Below are 17,291 nucleotides of genomic sequence, written 5' to 3' on the forward strand. Positions count from 1 at the left end.
CCTCGAGTGAGGCATACTGGAGGATCCCTTTTCAGAAACTCACTCCAGCCTCCACTGTGTGTACTGCTTTTCCGATTCTTCCCCTCTTCCCCAACCAAGGGGTTTCTAGTTAAATTACTGTTGTGACCTCCATTCCATTGGGCAGTAGCAGTTAAAATCTGGTTTAAGCAGTGACCACCAATGGGAAGACAAAGCTAATGTAGGGAGATGAACACAGACACAGACACATCAGTAAATAGTTCAAGATATTACTTTGCCACAGCTAATCCTACTCCAATATTGCTTATAAAACCTATGATGTGATAAGTACATGGTACAAGCTCAGCAAATTTGTGAATTGAAAAATGTACTGGTTCTGCTAATTGCAAGATACAGATACTATGTATGAATTCCTATGTTTATTATTTATTTATTTAGGTGGTTAGTTTTTATTGAGGTATGGTTGATGCACAATACCATATGTTTCAGGTGTACAATATAGTGATTCACAATGTTTAAAGGTTATACTCCATTTAGAGTTATTATAAAATGTTGGCTACATTCCCTGTGTTGTACAATATATCTCTGTAGCTTATTTATTTTATACATAGCTTTTTGCCTCTTAATCCCCTACTCGTATTTGCCCTGCCCCCTTCCCTCTCCCCAGTGGTAACCACTAGTATGTTGCCTATATCTGTGAGTCTGCTTATTTTTTGCTTCATTCACTAGTTTGCTGTATTTTTTAGACTCCACATATAAGTGATACATACACTATTTGTCTCTGTCTGACATTTCATTTAGCACAATACCCTCCAAGTCCATCCATGTTGTTGCAAATGGCAAAATTTCATTCTTTTTTATGGCTGAGTAGTATTCCATTGTGTGTGTGTGTGCCACGTCTTCTTTATCCATTCTTCTGTTGATGGACACGTAGGTTGCTTCCATATCTTGGCAATTGTAAATAATGCTGCTATGAATGTTGGGGGTTCATATATCATCTCAAATTACTGTTTTCATTCTTTTTTTTTTTTTCAGATATATAGCCAGGATTGGAATTGCTGGGTCATATGGTAGTTCTATTTTTAGATTTTTGAGAAACCTCCATACTGTTTATCACAGTGGCTGTACCACTTTACATTTCCACCAACAGTGTTTGACTTTTCTTCACATCTTTGCCAACATTTGTTATTGTGTTCTTTTTGATGATAGCCATTCTGACAGGTGTAAGATGACAACTCATTGTGGTTTTAATTTGCATTTTTCTGATTAATGGTGTTGAGCATCTTTTCATGTGTCTGTTGGCCACCTCTATGTCTTCTTTGGGAAAATGTTTATTTCTTGGTTGTATTCTGTTCCATTGATCTATGTGTCTGTTTTTATGCCAATACCATACTGTTTTGATCACTGTAGCTTTGTAGTATAGTCTGAAGTCAGGGAGGCAGATTCTTCCAGCTCCATTCTTCTTTCTCAAGATTGCTTTGGCTATTTGGGGTCTTTTGTGTTTACACAGAAATTTTTTTTTGACCTAAGTTTATTTTTTTTCATACAACACTCCAAACTTTTTTATTTATTCTGAGTTGCCTTGTCTACTACATAGAGTTTATTTATTTTTTAAATTAGTTTTTATTGGTGTATAGTTGATTTACAGTGTTGTGTTAGTGTCTGCTGTACAGCAAAATGAATCAGTTATACATATACATATATCCACTCTTTTTAAGATTCTTTTCCCATATAGGTCATTGCAGAGTATTGAGTAGAGTTCCCTACTTATAAGTAGGTTCTTATTAGTTATCCATTTTATATATATTACTGTCTTTATGTCAATCCCAATCTTTTGTTCTAGTTCTATGAAAAATACCCTTGGTGCTTTGATAGAGATTGCATTGAATCAGTAGATTGCTTTGGGTCGTATGGCCATTTTAACAATATTAATTTTTCCAATCCATGAACACAGTTTATCTTTCCATCTGTTGGTGTCCTCTTCAACTTCTTTGACCAGTGTCTTCTAGTTTTCCAAGTACAGCTCTAGCTCTTTTACCACCTTAGGTAGGTTTATTCCTAGTTTTCTATTCTTTTTGATGCAGTTGTAAATGGGATTGTTTCCTTAATTTCTCTTTCTGATAGTTCATTGTTAGTGTATAGAAATGCGACATATTTCTGTATATTAATTTTGTGTCCTGCAACTTTACCAAATTCATTGATGAGCTCTAGTAGTTTTTTGGTGGTGTCTTTAGGATCTTCTAAGTAGAGTATCATGTCATTTGCAAACAGTGACAGTTTTATCCTTCATTTACAATTTGGATTCCTTTTATTTCTTTTTCTTGTCTAATTTCTGTGGCTAGGACTTGCAATACTATTTTGAATAAAAGTGGTGAGAGTGGGCATCCTTGTATTGTTCCTGATCTTAGAGGAAATGCTTTCAGCTTTTCACCACTGAATGTGATATTATCTATGGACTTGTCACATATGATCTTTATTATGTTGAGGTATGTTCCCTCTATGCCCACTTTCTGAACAGTTTATCATAAATGGATGCTGAGTTCTGTCAAAAGATTGCTGTGCCCCTACTGAAACGATCATATGGTGTTCATTCTTCAATTTGTTAATGTGGTGTATCACATTGCTTGATTTGTGAATATTGAACTATCCTTGTATCCCTGGGATAAATCTCACTTGATCATGGTGTATGATCCTTTTAATGTATTGTTTAATTCAGTTTGCTAATATTTTGTTGAGGATTTTTGCATCTATGTTCGTCAGTGATGCTGGCCTATAATTTTCTTTTTTGTCATATCTTTGCCTTGTTTTGGTATCAGGGTGATGCTGACCCTGTAGAATGAGTTCAGAAGTGTCCCTCCCTCTATAATTTCTTGGAATAATTTGAGAAGCATTGGTGTTAATGCTACTGTAAATGTTTGGTAGAATTCACCTGTGAAGCCATCTGGTCCTGGACTTTTGTTTGTTGGGAGTTTTTTTTTTTTCTTTTTAACTCATTCAATTTGATTACTTGTAATTGGTCTGTTTATAATCTGTATTTCTTCCTTGTTCAATATTGGGAGATTGTACATTTCTAGGAATTGGTACATTTCTTCTAGGTTGTCATTTTGTTGGCATATAATTATTCATAATAATCTCTTATGATCCTTTGCATGTAGTTTGTAATTTCTCCTTTTTCATTTCTGATTTTATTGACTTGGGCCCTCTCTTTATTTATTTAATTTTTTCTTGATATGTCAGGCTAAAGGTTTATCAGTTTTGTTTACCTTTTTAAAGAACAAGCTCTTCGTTTCATTGACCTTTTTCTATTGTTTTCTTAGTCTCTATTTCTGCTCTGATCCTTATGATTTCTCTTCTACTAACTCTGGGTTTTGTTTGTTCTTCTTTTTCTAGTTCTTTTAGGTGTAAGGTTAGATCGTTTCGTATGTTTATTTTTGCATTAAATTACTATGGATTAAAAGTAAAACAAATAGCTGATGTATACCAGACAAGTGCTCAACACCTTGGGGGATATTAGGATCAATTTAGGCATAAAATCTGCCATCAAAATGTTTATATGCTGATAGAAAGAGACATGTTTGTTCCCAAATAACTGCAACAAAAAGCAGATTGTGTGCTATAATAATATATATTAACAGCTACAATTTATTGCGCTTTACTATCTGTCAAATCCTATGCTTGGTACTTTAAACACCTCAACTTATTTATTGCAGATAACAACACAGTGATGTTGTTATTATTTCAATATATAAAAAAGCAGGGAGGTGAAGCCATATGCCCACAGAAGCTGATTTGAATAAGATCCCAGAGAAAGGCGAGGTTAATACCAGTGGATGGGTTTCAAGACCTGCCTCATTAATGAAGACACATTTGAACTGGGTCTTCTTGAAAATGCGTGGGAATTTGCAGACATATTTGGAGAATAGCTTAATAACATCAAAATAACAGATTTTTTAGTGAGGAGGTAACATAATTAGGACTGCATTTTGAAGACAGCTCTGACAGAAGTATGAAGAAATGACTGGAGAGTATAAATCATTCTCATCAAGAAAAACAAACCTAGGTGTTATGTGCATCTTGAACGACAATTGACACTTTAATTGAGAATTACATATTTTAATAACTCTCTAAATCCCTGCAATTTAAGCTAGTCTATAAAACTACAGACCAACTATACACCCGGACTCAAAGGTACAATGAATGCAATGATATCTATATACTCAATACAAACAAACGAAAAGATAATTAAATGTATTACTTTCACACACATAAAAATTTCAAGAATGCTATTATTTGAGAATTACATTGTATCAATTAATTAATAAGTTTGTAAAGACTATTTTTCAATCTTTGAAGAAAAATAAACAGCTATAGTCATCTAACAAAGTGATTTACTAAACTAACCTAAGGGGGGCTCTCTGTTGAACTAACAATAAAATTATTTATGGGCTTTGATGGCATCTTCATAGGCATTAATTTTGTCACCTCAACATTACATTACCAATGTGATAATATATAAGGAACTAGAGCAAAATATTAAGAGATTACACATTTTGGGAGTCTAGGATTTTAGCTGAGTAAAAAATCAAATTGAAAAAGGATTATTTTAAGCAATGCCACCTTCAAACACAGCCAACAGATTTAATCATTAATTACTAATGTGTCAGCAGTTTTGTGTGGTTGGTAAGATTATGGGTCTAATTAAATTAAGATTACAGCTTTCATAAATGTATAGGTCAGTTAGCTTCCCACAGATAAACATACCATATTTTCTTATTGCTATTGGTGAGGATTATATTCAACAAAACACTGATCTAACTGGATATCAATAGGAATTATGCTATAAAGAGTTTCCCTTGTAATGAAGACTAGCAGATTTTGTTTTATTTTATTTTTACTGCAGAATTTCTCTTTGCTTTGTAGTATTTCTCAAAATAATATGATCACAGAATCCTTTATTGCCTAAACATTTTACTAGATTATGCTGTAAAACACACTTTGAGTATTCTATTGTATGCCATATAACAAAGTTTCTTGTAATATGTTTTATTTTTACGTTCAGATTTAAATGACCATGATACATAAGGAAAAATGCATGATTACTTCATATGTGCATATCTGGTTTACTACTTTAATCAAATAATATTTATACGGAGGCTAACTGGACACATTTTATAACACAAGGCTATTTGATGCATGGTGATTGCTTAGTTTCAGTTTCCACAAAGCCAAATATTTAAGTACAAATAGTTTATTTGGAGGGACAGGGAATATCATCTTAGTTTCAGTTTCTACAAAGTCAAAGATTTAAGTACAAATAGTTTATTTGGAGGGACAGGGAATACCATTAGGAGTGTAGTGATGTAACACAGGGAAGGGAAAATCAGCTAATGGTGTGTTCTTATGCCAGCTACCACAATGGACAGCTAGAGATTATTACTGCAGGAAAACCCTTGAAAACATTAGAAAATAGATACCTCACATTATTCCAACTATAGGATGCTGGAGCTGTGATATTAACACCTCCATACTAGGTAGTCATTTGTTAAGAGCTGCCCTGGCTGGCTGTGAATGGAGAATGGTGAGAGGCATTCTTTCCTAGGCACTTCTGGGCAAGGTGGTCTCTGGAAATATTACCCAACACATTATTTGTTATCACAACATATTTACAAGTTATGGGAAGAACTTCTCAAATTGCTAGTGCATGTGGAGCAATGAATAGATTGCAATGAATCGGGCTTCCCTGGTGGTGCAGGGAAATTTGAAATTCATCAAATTCCTTATGGATTTAAAATCTGTAGTACAATCTAATCTCACTGAAAGTTGAAGAGGTAGTAAGGCATGGAGCTATTAATTAACTCACCCAAAGTACCACGGAGTTAGGGGTAGATTTATAATTAAAACTCATGTTTACTTATGTTTAGATGCTACAAGCTCTCATTCTTTTCATTGCTATTTTCAATACAGGTCATTATTTTTAGACTCATTGATTATTTGATTGGCAACTTCAGAACACAACTTAAAAAGCAAAGAAGTCAGTAAAATTACTAGGCCCCAGCTGTTATTAAAAGGGCCCTTTAAAATACTAATGATTTTTAGCCTATCCAACTCTGTGGCGTCTAAATGTATTTTATCTAGGATCTGAACTAACTTGCAGCAACCTGGCATTAGAAATCAAAATTATCTCACTTCAGAAATTGATGAGAGAGTTAATACTTTCCCTGTTTTAAGGGTGGGGAAATTAATAATCACTTAATGTACCACAATTTCATGGTGTCAAAACCATGACTAGAATCCAGGTCTCTTGTTTCTCAGAATAAACTATACTAAGAAAAAATTAATACAAATTAGAGGATTCAAGAAGCTTTCCATTTTTAGAGAGAAGCAGTCACAAGGAAACTTAGAAGAAAAAATGACACGAGTGCTGTTATGAATAATAAACATAGAAATTACACAAGCCTTGGAACATGCTGTCATGACTATTCTAGACTAAAATCTGAGATTAAAACAACATCGTTATATCAAAGATAACATGGTTCATATTTCAAACTTGTAGACACTGAATTATCCCTGCTTCCATTACCATCATGTACACAATAAAATGTATATTTTGCACTCTCTTACACATATAGTTATACTCAAAACAAGAAATAGAAATAGAAAGGCAATTCTATAAACACAATAAAACAACAAAAGCAACAAAGAAACCAAAGCAGTTATATAAGCAGTGATTGATGCCCCCCTGAGAAAAAGGGCCAACGTGAGTACCATAATGCTGGAGCTCAGGCTAATAACATGGCTTGGAGGTAATCACAATCCAGGATGCACACGAGGAGGCCCAAGAAAAAATTCTCACTGGAAAGTGAGGGACTAAGCCTGAAACACCAATTATCTAAATAAGGCCAATGCCATGGGGAGAAACCCCCTATCAGAAGATGACACTTATACTGTAGCACTAGGAATATTAGAGTAATCTGTACAGGCCTAAAAATAAATGCCTTTAATACTCTCAAAAAAAAAAGTCATCATGTCCATTATGTTAGTTAGAAATTATAAAAAAAAAAGAGCCATGAAATAATAAATAGAAGAAAAAACAAATTGTCATTTTTAAAAGAAATAATGTTGAAATAAAGTAAAAATCTTAGCATAGGCTTTTAGCTAAATGAACACAAGATGAAGGATGACCACAACTGAAGAACAGATGAGTAGGCTAAAAGGTCAGGTGTAGCAATTATCTAAAACAGATTTAAAAACATATATAAGAAAAGGAAAATTGTGAAAGAAAATGTTGGAGACATACATAGAGTCAGAAGTCCCAACATTTCTCTGTTGATTTCTGAATGAGAGGGTGGGACAATGTTGGGTTAAAAATATTTGAAGAAATCATGAATGAAAATGTCCCAGAATTGAAAGTGTACTTGAACCTTGATACTGAAAGAACTCATACTATGTAAAGCAGGACAAATGAAAAAATGAAATTCACCTAGAAACCTGTAGTTTAAATTCAGATCAAAGATAAGGAGAAATTCCTAGAGCTAAACAGTGGGTAGAGATTCTCAAATTCCTCTACAGAATTCCCTTAAAATTCTCAACAAATGTATCCATACTTCAACAACACCCAACAAAGAAACTGGGCTTTCCATACAGATGATAGTTGTTGCTGGTGCTCTTACTTTTTTCTTTTTCTTTGAGAGTAGAAAATAATGTTTAAACACAATAATCACATTTGATTTCTTTTGAATTATTACATTAAAATTACGTAGCAATCAGGGCTTCCCTGGCGGCACAGTGGTTGAGAGTCCGCCTGCTGATGCAGGGGACACGGGTTCGTGCCCCGGTCCGGGAAGATCCCACATGCCGCGGAGCGGCTGGGCCCGTGAGCCATGGCCGCTGAACCTGTGCGTCCGGAGCCTGTGCTCCGCAACGGGAGAGGCCGCAACAGTGAGAGGCCCGCATACCACAAAAAAAAAATTACGTAGCAATCAAAGGATGATTTACTATTTGGGAACTTTTGTCATAGATTTGGAGATCACTGCTGCAAAAGATCAGCAAGAATTTGTTTTAATGAATGAGGAGCAATGTCTAAATATATTCTGAATTCTTAGAGTCTTGCTGCTCAGTTATATTAAATTGTATGAGTTATTGATGGGAGAAAAATCTCGTAAGCAAATAGAAAAACGAGGATAACGTTCCCATCAATATTCTGATACTGTTTTACTCCTTGCTGTAAAATACATTCTTCCACATGGTAAAATGCTCCACATTTATATTTTATGGAACATCTATCTACCTATTATCTTTGAATACATATAAAGATACATATATATTATATCTGTATATTTGAGTATATAAAACCATCTCCATAGTTACTATTTTACATAATTATTTCATATATTTTAAATGACTTATGGTTTTAAACAATTGATATTGACATTGAATTTCAAAATTCTTGAGATTTTAGAGCCAACTTAATGGAATATCCAAGCAGAATTCAATAGGATGGTCTATTTATAAATATTATTTTAAATAAACATATACATACTTGTTGTTTAAATCAACTATACATACTTGTTTTACATAGAATTATGTCCTTTGGAATTTATGTAATTCAGCTTTCAAGTGTAGCTAACATGAGTTTTCTTTACCTAAAATTATATCTTCTTTGTAAGATATTGCTTCCCTTCACCATATATTTGACCACTTAAAATGGAGTTAAGAGGAAAAGATATGCATCAATGTCTAAGCCAAGTACACAAAATAAAACACCTCCTACGTCTAGAAAGCTTAAAGGCTGACAAGATCTGTTGAAGAAATATGGATAGGGATTAAATTGCTTTACTCTTTTTCCTCTATATCAGAACATCCAGACAATTTATTTACTATGACAATTTCTTCTATTTTATTTTTTAATGAATTTATTTTACTTATCTATTTTTGGCTGCGTTGGGTCTCCATTGCAGTGTGCGGGCTTCTCACTGCCGTGGCTTCTCTTGTGGAGCACGGGCTCTAGGTGCACGGGCTCTAGAGCATGGGCTTCAGTAGTTGTGGTGTGTGGGCTTAGTTGCTCCAAGGCATGTGGGATCGTCCCAGACCAAGGCTCGAACCCATGTCCCCTGCATTGGCAGGTGGATTCTTAACCACTGCGCCACCAGGGAAGCCCCAAATTTCTTCTGTTTTTACACTTGAAAGATTGATATTAGGTTAAGGTAAAAAACAAATTACCCAACAACAACAACAAAAAACCCTGTGCAGGGCTTCCCTGGTGGCGCAGTGGTTGAGAGTCCGCCTGCCGATGCAGGGGACACGGGTTCGTGCCCCGGTCCGGGAAGATCCCACATGCCGTGGAGTGGCTGGGCCCGTGAGCCATGGCCGCTGAGCCTGCGCGTCCGGAGCCTGTGCTCAGCAACGGGAGTGGCCACAACAGTGAGAGGCCCGAGTACCGCAAAAAAAAAACCAAAACCCTGTGCAAACAAAATTTAAACAAACAAACAAAAAAAAGAATTGCAAATCTCTTTCTCAGAAATGTGGGAGGGGAAGAGAGATATTATGTACTACAGTTAGAAATATACAAGTGTAAAGAGCCATGTGCTGCTAAAGGGCAGTACCATCCTTTATTAATATTATTACACTTGATATCTACAACAGAATATGTGTCGCACTATAGGCAGGCACACTATAAAATTTTGCTGCATAATTGAGTAAGCTGCCTATATAAACCAAGCCTTAAAGGAAAGTTCACAGATACTAAAGTAATACAATTGCTAGTATTAGTCTGAATAAGATTTTATACACCTGGTTATTTTATAATGGTCTGCTCTAGAGAATTGGAATAAAAGAAAGACATGAGGAACATTCTACAAAATTATTGACCTGTCCATTTCAAAAAATATGAAGGTCATGAAAGAGAAAGATAGAACTCTTCCCAAATAAAGGAGGCTTAAGAGACATAACACCTAAATGCATGTTATTTGGATCCTGAACCAGGAAAAAACGATTTTTTAAACTGTTTTGCTGTAATGAATATGAGGTCAACTGATGAAATTTGAAAAGGTCCGTAAATTAGATAATAGTGTATCAATGTTAATTTTCTGATTTAAATAATGTACTATGATTGTATAAGAAAATGTCTTTTTTAAAGGAAATTCCGAAATATTTAGAAATACATAGGCATCATGTCTGCAACATGAGCAGGAGAGGATGTGGCAGTATATAACATTTGAGGAATCTAGGTGAAGAGCATACAAGAATTCTTTGTACTATTCTTGTAGCATTTCTGTAACTCTGAAATTACTTTTTTTCAAGTTAACTGAAAGAATTTCTTTTTTAGTCAATTTATTCACAGGTTTTACAGATAGCATATACTTGACAGAGAATCAAGTATTAAGATATTTAGTTATGTTAAAGGATTGATTCGGAATTTCAGTGGGTAAAGAGGAAAGATACACAAAAGTAAAAACTGATCATATTTACATATGTAATGCCAAAAAGATAGTAACTAACCAGAAGCAAGTGTAGTTTTGGGGTACATATTTCTCACTTCCTAGCTGTGGTAAACAGGAAAAATTTTATATCGGTTTTAGGGCAAGAAACATCCTACCGTTTTCAAAGAATAAGTGTCCTGGTAGGATGAATTAAGGTACAGATTAAAAATACAGTTCCAAAATGACAATAATTTATAGGTAAGTTTAATAATTTGGAGAGATAGGAAACAACAGAAAGAATTTTTGGAAGATTTTCAATAGCAACTGTCTGCTGTAGAACAAATCTGCAGTTGCTGCTTCCCCTTAGTGCTGTGGTATTGTTTTCATTGGGGCTTCAAGGGGAATCAGTGGCTGCTTGCCAGTTTCTGTGTTCTCATCCAGCTGTTCAGAGTTAAAGGACGTAAGTAGTTGTAAAGGCTGAGGTTTGGGCAGTCATGCAGTCTGCCTCTGAGACCAAGTAAGCATCTTACTAGACTATTTACAAATTTATATAAAATGGCAATCATTAGTACTGAGAGATAGTGAAGAGAGACAATGTTCTTGCTTAACCAGATAAATGAACAATACACCAAATACTCAAGAGGCGTTACCTGGTGCATCTCTTTTCCGTTCCCATGTTTTCCTTGTCACTACAACTCCCTGAATGCTCAAGACTCAGAATTTGACAAAGTAGAAAAACATTAGGGAAAATTTACTGAAAGTTTTAAAACAACAAACATAAACAGCTTTGTATGGTACACGTACAGAGCTTTTACATAACCCCTATAGATTAACTGACTGCCCACCTTTAAAAGCAATAGGCAATAGAGTTTTTTCAGCTTTATTGAGGCATACTTAATATACAAAAAATGCACATGTTTAATGTACACAATTTTTTGTGTTTGGATCTATGAATATATGTCTGATACCATCACCACAGTCAAGGTAATAAATATTTCCAGCACCTCCAAAAGATTTCTTGTGTCCCCTTGTTGTTTTTTCCTTTGCAGCAAGGGCACTTAACATGAGATCTTTCCTCTTAACAAGATTACAGTGCACTAATGCCATATTGTCAACTATAGGCACTATATTTTACAGCAGATCTCTAAAACATACTCATCTAGCATAACTGTAACTTTATACCTATTGAACAATAACTCTCCATTTCTCCCTTCCCCATCCTCTGGCAACTACCATTCTATTCTGTACTTCTATGAGTTTTGACTATTTAGATACCTCATATAAGTAGGATCAAGCAGTATTTATCCTTGTATGACTGACTTATTTCACTCAGCACCATGTCTTCCAAGTCCATTCAATTTGCTGCAAATGGTAGGATTTCTTTTTTTTTAAGGCAGAATAATATTCCATTGTATATATACCACATTTTCTTTATCTGTTCATTTGTTGATGGACATCTGGGTTTCTTGCATGTTTTGGCTATTGTGAATAATGCTGCAATGAACTCTGGAGTGCAGATATCTCTTCAAGATCCTGATTTCAACTCTTCCAGATAGATACCCAGGAGTGGTATTAATGATCATATGGTAGTCCTGTTTTTAATTTATCAAGAAAATTTTACACTGTTTTTTTTTTTTTTTGGGTTACGTGGGCCTCTCACTGCTGTGGCCTCTCCCGTTGCGGAGCACAGGCTCCGGACGCACAGGCTCAGCGGCCATGGCTCACGGGCCCAGCTGCTCCGCGGCATGTGGGATCCTCCCGTACCGGGGCACGAACCTGTGTCCCCTGCATCGGCAGGCGGACTCTCAACCACTGCACCACGAGGGAAGCCCTACACTGTTTTTGATAGTGGCTGAACCATTTTATATTCCTACCAACAGAATACAGGGTTCCAATTTCTTCATATCCTTGCTAACACTTACTATCTTTTGGGGTTTTTTTGTGTTTGTTTGCTAACCAGCCATCTGTAGCAGGTGTGAGGTGGTATCTCTTGAGGTTTTTATGTGCATTTCTGTGATTAGTGATGCTGTGAATTTGAATACCTTTCCATATACCCGTTGGCCATTTGTAAGTCTTCTTTGGAGAAATGTCTATACAAGTCCTTTGTCTTTTTTTTTTTTTTTGCTATTGCGTTGTAGGAATTCCTTGTATATTTTGGAAATTAATCCCTTATCAGACATATGGTTTTCAAATATGTTCTCCCATTTCATAGTTTTGCCTTTTAACTCTGATATTTCCCTTTAGTTTGATGTCACCCCACTTGTCTATTTTTGAAATATATGAAATAGAGATTAGAAAAACATTCTGTAACATCTTGTGGAAAAGCACCTTGTGGAAAAACCCAAACGAACCTTTTGGCCAACACAGCACAAAGGATAAGAGACGACTGTGCAAATTATATGCTCACAAATTGGATAACCTAGAAAAATGGACAAATTCCTAGAAACATAAAACCTATCAAGACTGAATCATGAAGAAATAGAAAACCTGAACAGACTAATAATGAGTAAGGAGATTGAAGCAGTAACTGAAAACCTCCAACTAAGAAAAGCCCAGGACCAGATGGTTTGACTGGTGGATTCCACCAAACATTTAAAGAATAATTAATGCCAATCCTTCTGAAAATCTTCAAAAACTGAAGAGCAGGCAACAAGTCCAAACTCATTTTATGAGTCCAGAATTACTCAGATACCAAAGCCAGACAAGGATACTACAAGAAAGGTCTTATACATGTGCTTATGAAAATGCTAGCTATGGAAATCACTTGATCACTCCAGCTACATTATCAATTCCCATTACATGGGAAACCACATGAATTTGATTTTCTGACATCTCTGCTGAAATGCTGTCATTCACAATTCTGATATCTATGCTAAGGACTACATCTCTAGATGCATCTTACAGTAGGAACATTGAATTGTCACAGAAGCATTGTTCCACGCATAATTAGGAAGAAATTCACTTCCCACCCAACATGTATCACATGTTATAACATGGGTACCAAAGAAATGAGGCTTATACCCTAAAATCTCATAGGCCCTCATAAATACTGCTACTTTATTTTCTCTGTATCCTGTATTATCACAAATTATAGCAACAGTAAAAATGGCAATGCTAAAACAAAACAATAACTTTATTTTATGGAAAAGTGGGAGGCATATTGTAAAAAATTCAAATAATAGTTTTAAAATTATAAAATACAAGGAAGAAATAGATAATTCTAAGTCTTTCCAAAGGTGTTGGGTAATAGCTGGTGAATATCTTTCAAACATTTATTTATTCTTATATACACACAGAAGAACTGAGACACAGACACATTTCTAAGTAGAAAAAATAGATAATTTTGCGAGAAAGATGTACCCTATGTACTATATAAAAATAACATGCGCCTTCCTTGAATTTAATAGAAGAAAGGAAATGACATGAACATAAACCTGAAAAAATTAATGAACTTCAGATAAACACTTCATTACAGTTTGGGATATTTCTTCAACTAAGGTTAAGAAAAATGGTTATCAGTAGGATTAACTCTGGCTTTTAAAGATGTAGGTTTTAACCTATAGATGTTTAATAATGACAGTACTTGTATTTCATTTTTACTTTGTATTTAAGATAAATTTACATTTCTAACTGCAATTTTAGTTTCTTGAGTTCTAACTTAAAATGGAATCAATTTACACCACCAAGCATTTTATCCCAAATTTCCCATTTTTTAATCATTTCTAGATCAACTAGATTTCATTATAATTAGACCCAAATGTTGCTTTTTGCCTTTATTTTTGAATGGCAATTTGGGTGAATAAATTGTTTTAGAACATGTTTTATTTCTTTCAGAACATTGAGGATGTTTGTACATTTCTATTCTAGTTTCAGTGTAACTATGGAGATTTCTATGGTCCACTTTATTATTCCCTCAGTGGCTTTGCTTTTTATACCCAGATTGCAGTAGAATGCTTTCTTTATCCTTAAAATTCAATAACTTAACAGGATGTGCCTTGATGTCAATCGTTTTGAATGAGTTTCACTGATAAACAATCTGCTCTTTTAATCTGTAGATTCAATTCTCCCTTCATTTCACTTAAATTTCCCAGTATTATACCTCTGTGTGCCTTTTATGTTTTATTTATAGATATCTTTTCTTTAGGGATGCCAATTATCCGTAACACTGGTTCATTTTTTTTTTTTTTTTTTGCGGTATGCGGGGCCTCTCACTGCTGTGGCCCCTCCCACCGTGGAGCGCAGGCCCAGCGGCCACAGCTCATGGCCCACCCGCTCCACAGCATGTGGGATCCTCCCGGACCGGGGCATGAACCCGTGTCCCCTGCATCGGCAGGCGGACTCTCAACCACTGCGCCACCAGGGAAGCCCACACTGGTTCATTTTTGATTGGTGTCCAAATATTCTCTCTGATTAGTTTAACTATTCTCTCTATCTCTGTCTGCCTGTCTGTCTCTATCTCTGTCTCTCTCTCTCTCTCTCTCCATTCCCTGAGGATACAAAAAGGCTTTTCCTATTGATGGAAATGACTTTTATCCAGGTTTACTGTCTCCAGTTTTTCTCATTTATTTATTAAATTTGTAGTCATGTTATTTTGGTTTTCAATTTGTCTCATTGGCCCTCCAGTCTCCATATTTTATTTTACTACTCAAGATTTAGCATCTTCGTCTTTGAGCTTTTGTTCAATTAATTTCATTTAAAAATATGAAAGCTTTCACAAATTTACATGTAATCTTTTCACATGGGCTATGCTAACTGTTTACTGTATCATTCCAATTGTAGAATATATATTACATCTAATTAAACAAGTAATAATAACAAAATAAGTTTAGATTATCAAGTGTGCGTCAGGCATTGAGCGATAGTGATTTACATGCATTAATTTATTTAATTATCACAGTAACTCTACTTAGAAGGTATTATTATTTTTCTCCATTCTACAGATGAGGAAACTGGAACTAAGAGAGTTAAATAATTTGCCCAAGGATATATAACTAGCAAAAGACAGACCTAGAAACAGGTTTATCATAATGTTATGCATATTTACTGACTACCATTCTTCTGCTTCATTAATGGCCCATCAGGCCCAGATATGTAAGAACTTCACTATTAGGCATTACAGATTCTCTCTGTAATATCAATATACTTATTGAAGATAGAGGGACTAAGGAACTTAACCCCAGGATTAAAAGAGGGGCAAACTCAGGAAAATAATAATGAGGCTAAGAGGAATAGAGGAAAAATGATATGCTAGAGATAGAATTTGGGAGATTTTAGTTTATATTACCATGGCATCAGGGGAACATTAATTTTAGACATTTCAGGGCTGACAATTATTATTTATCTTTTTGTTATTTTTTTTAACATCTGTTTCTCTATTTTATTTGTCCCTGGGAATAAGTATCACCAGAATATCTCAAAAAAAAACTGTGCCAGTGGTGCATAAAAGGAGAATAGTAAATGTGTAAGAATGTGGGATGGTTGCGTGTATGTGTGTGTGTGTGTGCGCGCACGTGTGCAGGAAATACCTATGAGACTGTTCACTGTGGCCAACTGTCCAGATGAAAGAGAACACTTGATCGGTAACCACAGTAGAAATAATAAAAACTGAAGTAGCTGATAGCAGTATTGGGTGTACATACATATATATATATATACATACATAGAATAGAATAGGATAGACTAGACTAGAATGGCAAAAAGATGTGAGCAGGCACTGGTGTGAAAATGCAGCCTTTTAATTATTAAATTGATCTTTTCCACTAAATGTGCTCAACCCTCACTGACTTCCTGCAACTTAGCAGAGTGCAGCAAAGCCGGAGAGTCTGGCCAGTGAGGTGTTCTACAATGAAATTTGAGGTTTGGGACACCCTGATTTGAAATTCTGAGATCTCTTATTATTCAGGTAGTACTTTAATGGAAATTTAATTTTTACAGTCTGTGAAATAGCATTGTGAGGATTGCCTTAAAAATAAATCCCATTGTATTGTCTTGTTTTCTGAGGAAGAATGCAGACTGAGTTACAAAAAACTGATTCATTTGTGAATCTTTAACAAAAATCCAGCTCATGCCTTGGCATCTTTCCCATCTTAATCCTTCACCTTTTCTTCTGTAGTTTCTTATGATATATACCTATAGTCTATCACAAGAAAAACGAAGATTATTTTTTGGACCCTAAGTGACATAATGATTTAGGAGCAAGAGAATGTTCCATAACTATAACTGAAGATATTCTGTTATATCAACGATCTGAATTCTTCCATGTAAAAAGTAAATGATAACAGATTCTTACTTTTCAAGATTTTAAGTTTAATCCTTATAATGAGTTATGTTGTACATATTTCAGGACAAAAGTTTGAAAATCAATTGCAGCAATAATAAAAGCATGATTGTGGGCATTTGACAAATCTTGGAAAACTAGAAACATCTTTTAAATACCCTTTTAAAAATGCTATTACAGCAGAACCAAAATGGCAAGGCAGGAGACCCTTGCCTATCCATCCCCCCACAAAACTCACAACTAGACAGCTATTCACAAACAAAAACAGCTCTGGGAGAACGCTGGCATCCTATTAAGAAATTTTAGCAACACAGTAGAACAAAAAAACCTGAGAATAATCACACAAAAAGAGAAAGAAGACAGATTCATTTTGCCTGCATCATCCCATTCCCCAAGCTGACATGGTTCAGCACCAAAAGGGGAACTTCCCAACTAGGAAGAGTTCTCCTTACTAGGAAAAGAAGAGAGTGGTAAGCAACCAGCTTCTCCGGCCTTTTGGAGCACCACACAAATGTCCTGCTTTGGTTTTACCCCACCCAGACTGGAAAGCTGAGATATATAGAGATAGTTAGGAACAAAGAAGAAAAGCAAGGCCTTTTAATAGCAGCCACAAGGAA

At 35.2% G+C, this 17,291-nt stretch overlaps 1 non-coding gene across 1 annotated transcript; it reads right to left on the minus strand.

The window, feature by feature from the left end:
- Positions 1-15,092: 15,092 nt before the first annotated feature.
- LOC116748169 lies at positions 15,093-15,197 on the minus strand. Its single transcript, XR_004348182.1, has one exon. It is a non-coding gene; the product is annotated as a U6 spliceosomal RNA (small nuclear RNA).
- Between the last annotated feature and the right edge of the window lie 2,094 nt (positions 15,198-17,291).

The sequence above is a fragment of the Phocoena sinus genome, chromosome X (genome assembly GCF_008692025.1).
Source record: "Phocoena sinus isolate mPhoSin1 chromosome X, mPhoSin1.pri, whole genome shotgun sequence".
NCBI lineage: Eukaryota > Metazoa > Chordata > Mammalia > Artiodactyla > Phocoenidae > Phocoena > Phocoena sinus.